We start from the raw sequence: 9,089 nt of genomic DNA on the forward strand, positions 1-9,089 counted from the left end.
CTGCTTCGATTTTGTCAAAGACGAAGAAAATTCTTGCGGGTCTGTATGGGCTTACCTGCAGGGCAGCGTACCCACCTACTTTTTTAAGGACCTCTTTGCAGACTCCACCTCTACAAACCGGCCCTACCTGAAATGCGGTCCCACAAAATCGCCTACAAAATATAATAGAATTGTGTACATAAATTGGATGTTGTTCCACTTTTTTTTCTTTTTTTCGAAATACTGTCCTTGGTTCCATGTTTTTAGATTGAATTTTTAAACGGTAGTTTCACTTAAGTTTCAGTTACTAACTCGAACCTACTGTATGGAGATCAAAAGCGCGCCCGCTGTGGCATCCCCGGATGCCAGGGCTGAAGCCAAAACGGCTAACACAACTATGATCAACGGTTACACAGCCGCTCCACCGCCCCAGTATGGCGCCCGCCGGGAGGCCGACCATTCAGAATACTTCGTGGAAAGTCGGGAAAATATCTGCACCGGGCATGATCCTACGTGTTTACGGCATTTGTAGGGCACCGAGATTTGCTTGCACCGAATATCGCGGCACCTGGCTTCATGGCAGCCAGCTGCAGCAACCTCCGTGGCAAACTTTCCTGGCACAACAAAACCCAGGAGAGCTGTTTCCTAGCCCAGGCGCGAAACCGGAAGAGCGGCACAAAACACTGGAACGCAAGCAACGTATACAGCGTTCGCGAGTCATACTACACTTTTGTCTCTAGCAGTCTGAATTTTGTTGTGCCGCCAAAGGCGACCTTGCCAAGATTTATCCGCAGTTAGCAGCAGACCATCTAAGCGGTTTCATAAAACCTCCCATTATCTCCTGGCACTTCGTTGGACGGCAGCAGGATTGCTCCGTACACCCGGCCAGTAATACAACAGGTAAATAATTTCCAAATCGTTACAGTAGCATTCGATTCGTGGTAATGTGGGGCCCACTAACAGATTTCGAACATTTTATCTGAACTCGAGCAAACGTATCGCATCATTCCTGAGTTCTGCTTGTCAGCGCCAACTATGAAGCAAATCCTGCGCTTTTGTTCAAGCAGTCAGCAGACATGACAGCTATGGTTTTTAAAATCGTTTAATGCCTTTATGTTAGTCACAGAGTTATCTTGTCGCTTTCAGTAAAAATTAGTACCTATTTTTTAATAACTGGCAGCCTGTGACGAAAGAAGCTTATGAATTACGAAACAAGCGTTAAAATGCAGTTTTCTCCGCAACCAAAACAAGGTATTTATTCGGAGATAAAACTGATGGTACTGAAAATATTTTGAATGGGAGCAAATCTCATGTGTAAATTCTTATCCGGCATGGAGCGCACTTTGAATGATTAGTTACAGTAACTGTAAGCAGGATAAACAAAATATATCCGAAATAACCGCAGCCTTTGACACTTCAGGGTAGTGGTCAAATAATCAAATAATCAATTTAGGCACACATTTTGCAGCAAGGAGGAAGCCTAACCCATCATAACCACCATTTTCGTAAAAAATCTCCCGGGAGTGTCTAGTTCTTTACAACTTACATACTTAAAATGTGCTCATTGGATTCCAAGGTCTTTGCTACTGGCGGCCAGCAGATGAGGCCAGTTGCTGATGCCCGGGAAAGCTGGGCATGATAAAGGTGACGGAATAACACGCTACTGGACAAGAAAAGTCAGCAAATTGGATAAAGGGATTGAAAAGAGGAAGAACCATTTTTTTTTTGGTGCACGAGAAAAAGACCTTCTAGCAAAGGCAGAGAAATGTGACACATGTGACACACGTGCGAAGGTGAACGAGTCAAAAACGTAAAATCCTCTCGGGCAGTTTCTGTCGGTTAACGAAAAATTGACAACATTGGCATACACATGCCAGGGACTTTGATACGTGACATGCTTTGATAAGATGCTTATGATTGTTTAGTAGCTCCTGCGCAATATTTTTGCAGCGTTTGCTAGAGAATGTTTGATTTATGGTTTTAGTGCGTTGTGGTCCACCCTGTTTTTCACTCTGTGCTTACTTGCTTTTGATTTTCCATTATTTGTTGTCATATAGGAGTAAACTACTATTGCATTGCTGAGGCTTTTCTGTGCCTCAGTCAAACCGGTTCAGAAGCTATTAGCTAAGTAGTCTATCCGGTCGTTCGATGAAGGCGACATGCTAGAGGCTTGTGTAATGTTTGATATCTTTGCACGTTAAAAACCCCAGGCGATCGAAACTTTCTACAGCCTTCCCTACGGCGCCCCTCGTAGCTAGAGCCGCTTTCTTAAGTCAAACACGACAAACTAAACCATCCACTCGTCGTATGGACAAATAAGCAAGATGAAAGTTGACAGGAACCGTACATAGAAAAATTACGCGCTCCTGACATCGACAATAACAAAGTGCAAAATAAGAAACCATGGCTTTCCAAAACGTCAGTCCTAGCGGCTAGATAACAGCGGGACCAGGGCTTAAGAGTTCAGGTCTCTAAATGGTTCATCTAAAGGGAACCACGCCACTGTTAAGAATGAGTTATTAGGTAATCACCACGTAGGTCATAACAGCAGCGAATCTTCGCTTCGCTGAAGCCTGCTGATGCCTAAAGGCATTGTGTGCGCGATCTGACACGATATTTTCAAAAGCAGGCCAGTGGACCCGTGAATTATCAGCGAAATAATCCTAGTTTCCATCCCGAGAAAGAATTCCTTCACCCAGCAGCACGGCTGTCGCGCTGGGGGACAGGGTTGGGAAGAATGGAAAGGCAATGATCAACAGTATACGCCAGTATTCTTCGAAGCTGCACAGTGCAATTTGTGTCCCGATGAACTTCTGCTTGAAGGAGCGAATAAATTTGTAATCAACCCTTAAATTTAACAACTGATGATTTGTGCCTCTCTTCGAAAAGGTCGCATTTTTTTTTTTTGGATAGGAGCAGCTGCAAGGTTTATAGCGTCGGTCAGAATTTCCGCCATCTAAGTGCCCCAAAACAAGAACACCGAAGAGCGAAATAGCAATTATATTCCTCCTGCGCCCTGGAGCAGCCGTGGGGCTAAAACGCGGAAAGATTGTTGTGCTTGCCTCCTGCGGCGCCATCGTGACGTTTACTAATGAGAATGCGCGCACCAGTCCGACCTCCACTGGATGCCACACTCCCGCCTTCCAAGGCGAGCGCCAGTGAAGTGCCCGGAAGTTGGACGCCTTCTTCCGGAAGTCCGGTGTGTTCTATTGCAAACAGTCCCGCTTATTTGTCCCTCCGTTAGCAGCTTCTTGAGTTCTTCTCGTGTAATATGCGCTGTTATTTGAATGGAATAAGCAAGCTGAACGCGATAAATGAGATCATCGTTTCAACAACCTTGTAATACAAGAACCGAAGAAAGGAGGCATGCAGGCCTCACGCTGCTGCGCTAAAGGAGTACGAACATAATACACTGCGTCTTTGTAGGTTTCGCTACTTCCCATTGTAAATGAGCACTAGTGGAGTGCAGATGAAGCTAAAGCCATCTTAAAACCAAATATTCGCGTAGCAAAGCAAAGGCGAACGATGGCGCAAATCTGGACACGGGTCTCTCGAACGGCCACTCGTTAAAGAGCTGTAGTTTCAGCTTCGAGTTTGCAGGCAGCCGATGTGACGCCTCCTCGGTAGTTGGGGCGGATGTTTATTGTTTTAGTACGGCATGTGCCTAACAAGGTGCTTTTGACGTAACGCCATAGGACAGCCACGTTTTTACAGCTGCACCTGCAAGAAACACGCAAACGAAAGTTTGAGCTAGCACTAGCATATTCAAATATGCACAGCACGAGAGAACGAGTAAGGAGAATGACGTATGCTGCAGCGCGTGTCTTGGTCGATGTGTACAGCGTGAGTGAAATGGTCGACGAGTAAGAGAACCATAGGACAAGCGCTGAGAGGAGTCAGCTGCACCTAGCAGCACGAATAAGTGCATTGCACTTTATTCGATACAGCACGAAACAGTACCTGATGCACTCCGTTTGAAAAGCAATGTTTTACCTCTTGGATGCGCTCATGTGAACCAGAGCACTGTGGGTAAAATGGTCACTGCCAGGTCAAATGCCTGGAAAACACACTTACATATCCCTTCTTAAATGTATCTCCAATCCATAATATAACGTGAACTAAGAGCATGGTAGCTTACATCACAAAAGAGCGCAGCTTTGGCGCCGCTAGTGCCGTCGCAGAACAAAAGGCTGAACAGACGAAGCTCCGTTCGTGTTACGCACGTGTTGTGTCTAGCGACGCCCTGTCGTCTGCTAGTATCGTCCCATTGAGATTCAAAACATCTTTATTTATTGACAGTCTTTTCCGAACACTTAGCTGGTGTCCTCATGCTCTTGACGGAGCAATAGACTGGCCTTGTCGTGCAAAAAGACGATAGCGACGAAAACACGAAATTACAAGTTAAGAAAGGAAACAAAGGTCTAAACCGTGCTTATTGCCAATTGCATGTTCTTCCAAAGGCTGACTTAAGGGACGAGACTGCTTACTTCTGGTGGCTTCGATTTCAAGCGCCTGATGCGTCATCCAGACCCCTAGTAGAGATCAGTGGTGCGCAAATTAAGAAAACGCGAAAATAACAGCGCAATGTTTCAAAAAGTGGTGACATCTGCTAAAAAAGGATTGTTCCGATCTGTTGACTAACCTGATCATAAAGATTATGCAGAAATGATATTTACGACAGCCATAATGGTAGCGGACACAGTCAAAAAAGCACATGAGAAGAGAAAAAAATTGTTGCCAAGCTAGTGTACCCTGTATTTCGTATGGACAATAATGAATGGCTCTAAGGAAGCGCTGGCAAAGCGGCTGCTCTCAAGGTTCAAAAGAACGGGGAGATCGTGTGGATGGGAGTGCGGCCATGACTAGAGGTTTCAACTACTTGAGCGCACCTGGTGACTGGAAGTAAATTCATGCCTAAAGTTGAATGATACCCAGGCATGACATAGCGCGATAGGTAGCTGCGGCGGCTGAATAATAAAGAAGCAAAAAGCGCGATGGCAATACTGTCGAAGGCACCGGGATACGAATCTGCTCAGTTTTCGTCGGCGGTGGTTCAAACTCCATTTAAAGTTTTCAAAAGCAGAGATGCTCTCGCGTTAATTGGCTGGTTGTGCGAAAACCCCGCCGTGAATGACGTCACCACCCCTGACAGAGTAAGAGGCCATGATAAGTGTCACTGTCGCCGCCCAGGCAAGACAGGGAAATTCTGCCCCCAACAATGAGTCATGCTGTTCTCCCTCTCCGATTCGACACACAACGCAACACAGACCGAAAGCAAGCATGCAGCCCCCGCTAGTGTTAGGGGTGAGTAATAAATTTAAACTTGTTGGCGTGGAGGGAGACGAAGCAAAGAGGAGCCTTGCAGTGAGTGGTTACACGAAAGGGAAAGTCCCCACCGCCACCATCAGTTCGCCTTCAGCTTCCTGAAAGTGACTTTGCGGCGCTATTGCCGCGTTTACATAAATCAAAGCGCATCGTGCATATCCGCCAGGCAGGGGTAGATCGAGAAGGGCAAGTCGACTTTCGCGGTAAATAGAAACAGGTGTGGAGGCGCCCCTTCTCCTCCCTTCAGTGGCTAAACAATGCCACCTCTGCTGGATAAAAAAAAAACAATCTGTGCTCAGATGAGAGCGGCTGGACCACTCCCTGGCATGCACAAGGGGGGGGGGGGGGGAGCGAGGTGTCACCTTCGCAACAGACGATGTGGCACATGGAAAGAGTGGCGTGTGGGCTCCGCGATATAGGCTATAAATACGAAGCGGCACTGTTGTATTCGTGTAAACGTGGCTCATAGTCTTCATCGTCAGAAATTGAATCCCCTGCCTCTACATCATCAGGAGAGACATCAAGATATGGCCGGAGACGGCAGTGCACTGCCGACGAAGTACGACACCACCGCGAAGCAGCGAAATGCGTGAAGCGAGCTGCTGCAGCGAAAAAAACATTCCCCCCCCCCCCCCCCCACTCCAAGTTTCGAGCGGATGCCGGTTTGTCGTCATGCGTTGTTGCGGCCACATAAGCAGCAACATTACACTCAGAAACGTAATGAAACATCGCTAACCCCAGCGACATTTTGCCTCAACGCAAAACTCGGCGGCATAACTCAGCAACGCATTCAGCGATAATTCATGCATTCACATATTATTAAAACTGGTTAGGTACCCCAAATTTTTTCTTATGGATACTTCTGTTATGGCGAAAGCAGGATGCTGCAGCTAGTTTGCCTCCTGACTCTATGGAAGGAATTTGCGCTGATGTCTGTATTGGCTGGACGGCAGTGTATATGGACGTTTATTGCCACTAGTAAAGCCTTCCCTATCGGTCTACTGTCAGTGCACGCTAACTGTAACAGAGGGACGGCAAACCGATGAGGGCGTCGGGGGAGGTTTGCAGCAGTCGCTTCAACTCCCGCTCTCCATCCCTCAGTACACGTTTGGCGTTGCTATTGCAAAGGAAACGCCAGGGGCTCTCGGATCACACCTCGTGGTTGGTTCGGCGGCTCACGCTTCGCTAATCTCGTGCTACCGCTCTCCCTTAACGAAAACTTTCGTCGGGCAGCGCTTTGTTTCCGAAGCTCGAATTCTAAGCCTAAGCAGTGGCGTTTCAATTGACGAGGAGAAAAGGCAATGGAAAGCAAGTAATCGGTGCACTTTTACTGCAGGGTTGTAGACGCTCGAAAAACAATATGATGGCAGCCTGCACACCCCGGCCGCGAAAGCTGCTTGCTGTCAGGAAGTCGTTAAGCCATACTAATTAGCCTACAACTAACATCTCCTGCACAAAACGGACAAAACAACGCCCTTCCCGTAGAGGTACACTCATGCCCGGACCAGGAACTGATGCGCACGACACACAACACGATGAAAACGTGGTGCAAAACAGCTCGTACAAAATTCAGGGGGCACTTTGACTGTCTAAAGTGCGTAGAGGCGAAAGCGTTTTCCGCACCACTTTCAGTGCTTCTGTGGCACTGGTGGCGTCACATGTAATTGAGTACTAATTGCTAAGTGATGACAAATCACTAATTAATGGTTAATTACTGATTAATGTTTGTATACTAATTAACTGCTAATTAAGCTTAAGCTTAAGCTTCGCCTTTAGGAGTGGAACGCGACAGCGTGTTGTAGCGCTGCCAGGGAGTCCACGGAACGCCACCACCCGTTCGGCGCGATGCCTTGCCGTTTCAACGCAACGGTTTTTGAGGAAAGGAAATGGCGCAGTAAATCTCTGTCATCTCGGTGGACACCTGAACCGCACCGTAGAGGAACGGAGGAAGTGGGAGTGAAAGAAGAAAGACGAAGATGGCCCGTAATGAAGAAAATGAAAATTGTACTTGAGGAAAGAAAATTACGCAGTAACTGTCTCACATATCTCGGTGGACACCCGTCAAAATTCAGGGGGGGGGGGGGGTGCACTTTTTTGACCTAAAGTGTGGTCACTGATGTGTGGTTAAGATGTTAAGCTTCGCCTCTAAGAGTGGAACGCGAGAGCGTCTTGCAACGCTGCCAGGGAGTCCATAGAACGCCATCGCCCATTCGGTTCTACGCCTCGCTCTTCGGTAAATTGGTTTTTGAGGGAAGGAAATGTATTTCTCTCTGATATCTCGGTGGACACCTAAACCTCGCCGGAATGGAAGGGAGGAGGATGGCAGTGAGCGAAGACACCGTATTCACTAGACGTGCCTTTGTTCATTCCAAACCATCGAGCTGGCATGGCGGAGTGGATAGCATGCTCGTCTTGCACTCCGAAGACCGGGGTTCGATTCCCGAGCTCGACCAATTTCTTACTAGGTTTTATTTATTTATATGGCCTGACTAGAGAAGTTAATTATGCTAATTGGGTAATTAAGCAATTAACTAAGCTCAGTCCCACTTACTTGGAGCATCTCTATATGGTCCCTTCAATTGGTTGCATGGTTACTAGCCAAAGTACAATTGGCCCCGTTTGAAATTGGCGCACTGTGACGTCACGACCGTTTCGACCAACTGAAAAGCGTGACATTCTCTGTCGACAACTGCTGCTTACAACGATGAGACATTAAAGGTTTTCGCCTTAAAAGCTGCACCACGTAGCGACGAGCATGCGGTGTTTTGAAGCATGCTCCAATTGTCACAACTGTCACACAACACAGGTGCTCAAGCACCGCCTACAAGGTCCACTGCGAGAGCAGCAGTTATTTATTTTCCGAATTTCCGGCTGCGCAGTGCGCTATGCAGGCGGCGCGTCACTCCTACATACAGAGTTGAACGGCGGAGAGTAGCTGGCCTGCTGGAGTGAAAAAAGTACCAACTGAAAACAAAACAAGTGACGCGTCGGGACCAGTATTCTACGAATGCCTACGTGACTGGTGTTATTTGCGGATAGCAGACTACGCTTTTCCTTACTTGCTTCCAATTTTGTTTCTGCTCTCCATACACACAGGCGCTCTACTTCGGTGACCGAGTCAAACTCAGTAAACCGAAAGCCATAACTCTGCTCTTCCGAAATAAATGTTGTTACTACTGCTACCTGATATTTTCTTGGTCGGTGTTGGCAAGCGTATCAGTGATTTCGCACTAATATACTGGCGTGGTCTGCGACCCACATTCCAAAATGAACATTAAAAGCATAGCGGCGGATCACATTGCGATGCATATAATACGCCTATGGTAGACATCTACCGGTAGCCTACCTTCTCAGCAGCTCTGGTTTGCCCTCCTTGAAATTTCACGGTTTGAAAACGTTATTCGCTGTCATCAGTAATCATGGTAAAATAAAATTTCATTCTTATATGCAGTACAACAGAACACAATGAACTAGATGTAAACAAGACAAAACAATTATAATGCCCAAGTGCTAACCCAATGCATACAAACTTTCGTTCTTTCCAAGAACGATGCCGGATTAGAACAAGCTACCTTACGATGACGTAACCTTACCTTCAACAGGAATTTTTTGATCAGCAACCGGTTCCAGCATCAATTTTAGTGAATGTTGTTTGATTCTTCGAGTTTACGCTTTTTTATGCCTTTTGTACCTGCATGTAAATCTAAGGCGTTTGTTTGTTGTTTAGAAGCTAATTTTTTTTCAGCAGAAACTTTACTGTACGCCTGCATAATGCTTTTCTTTTA

This window comes from Amblyomma mixtum, chromosome 1 (genome assembly GCF_055824585.1).
Source record: "Amblyomma mixtum isolate Tamu chromosome 1, ASM5582458v1, whole genome shotgun sequence".
NCBI classification, from domain to species: Eukaryota; Metazoa; Arthropoda; class Arachnida; order Ixodida; family Ixodidae; genus Amblyomma; species Amblyomma mixtum.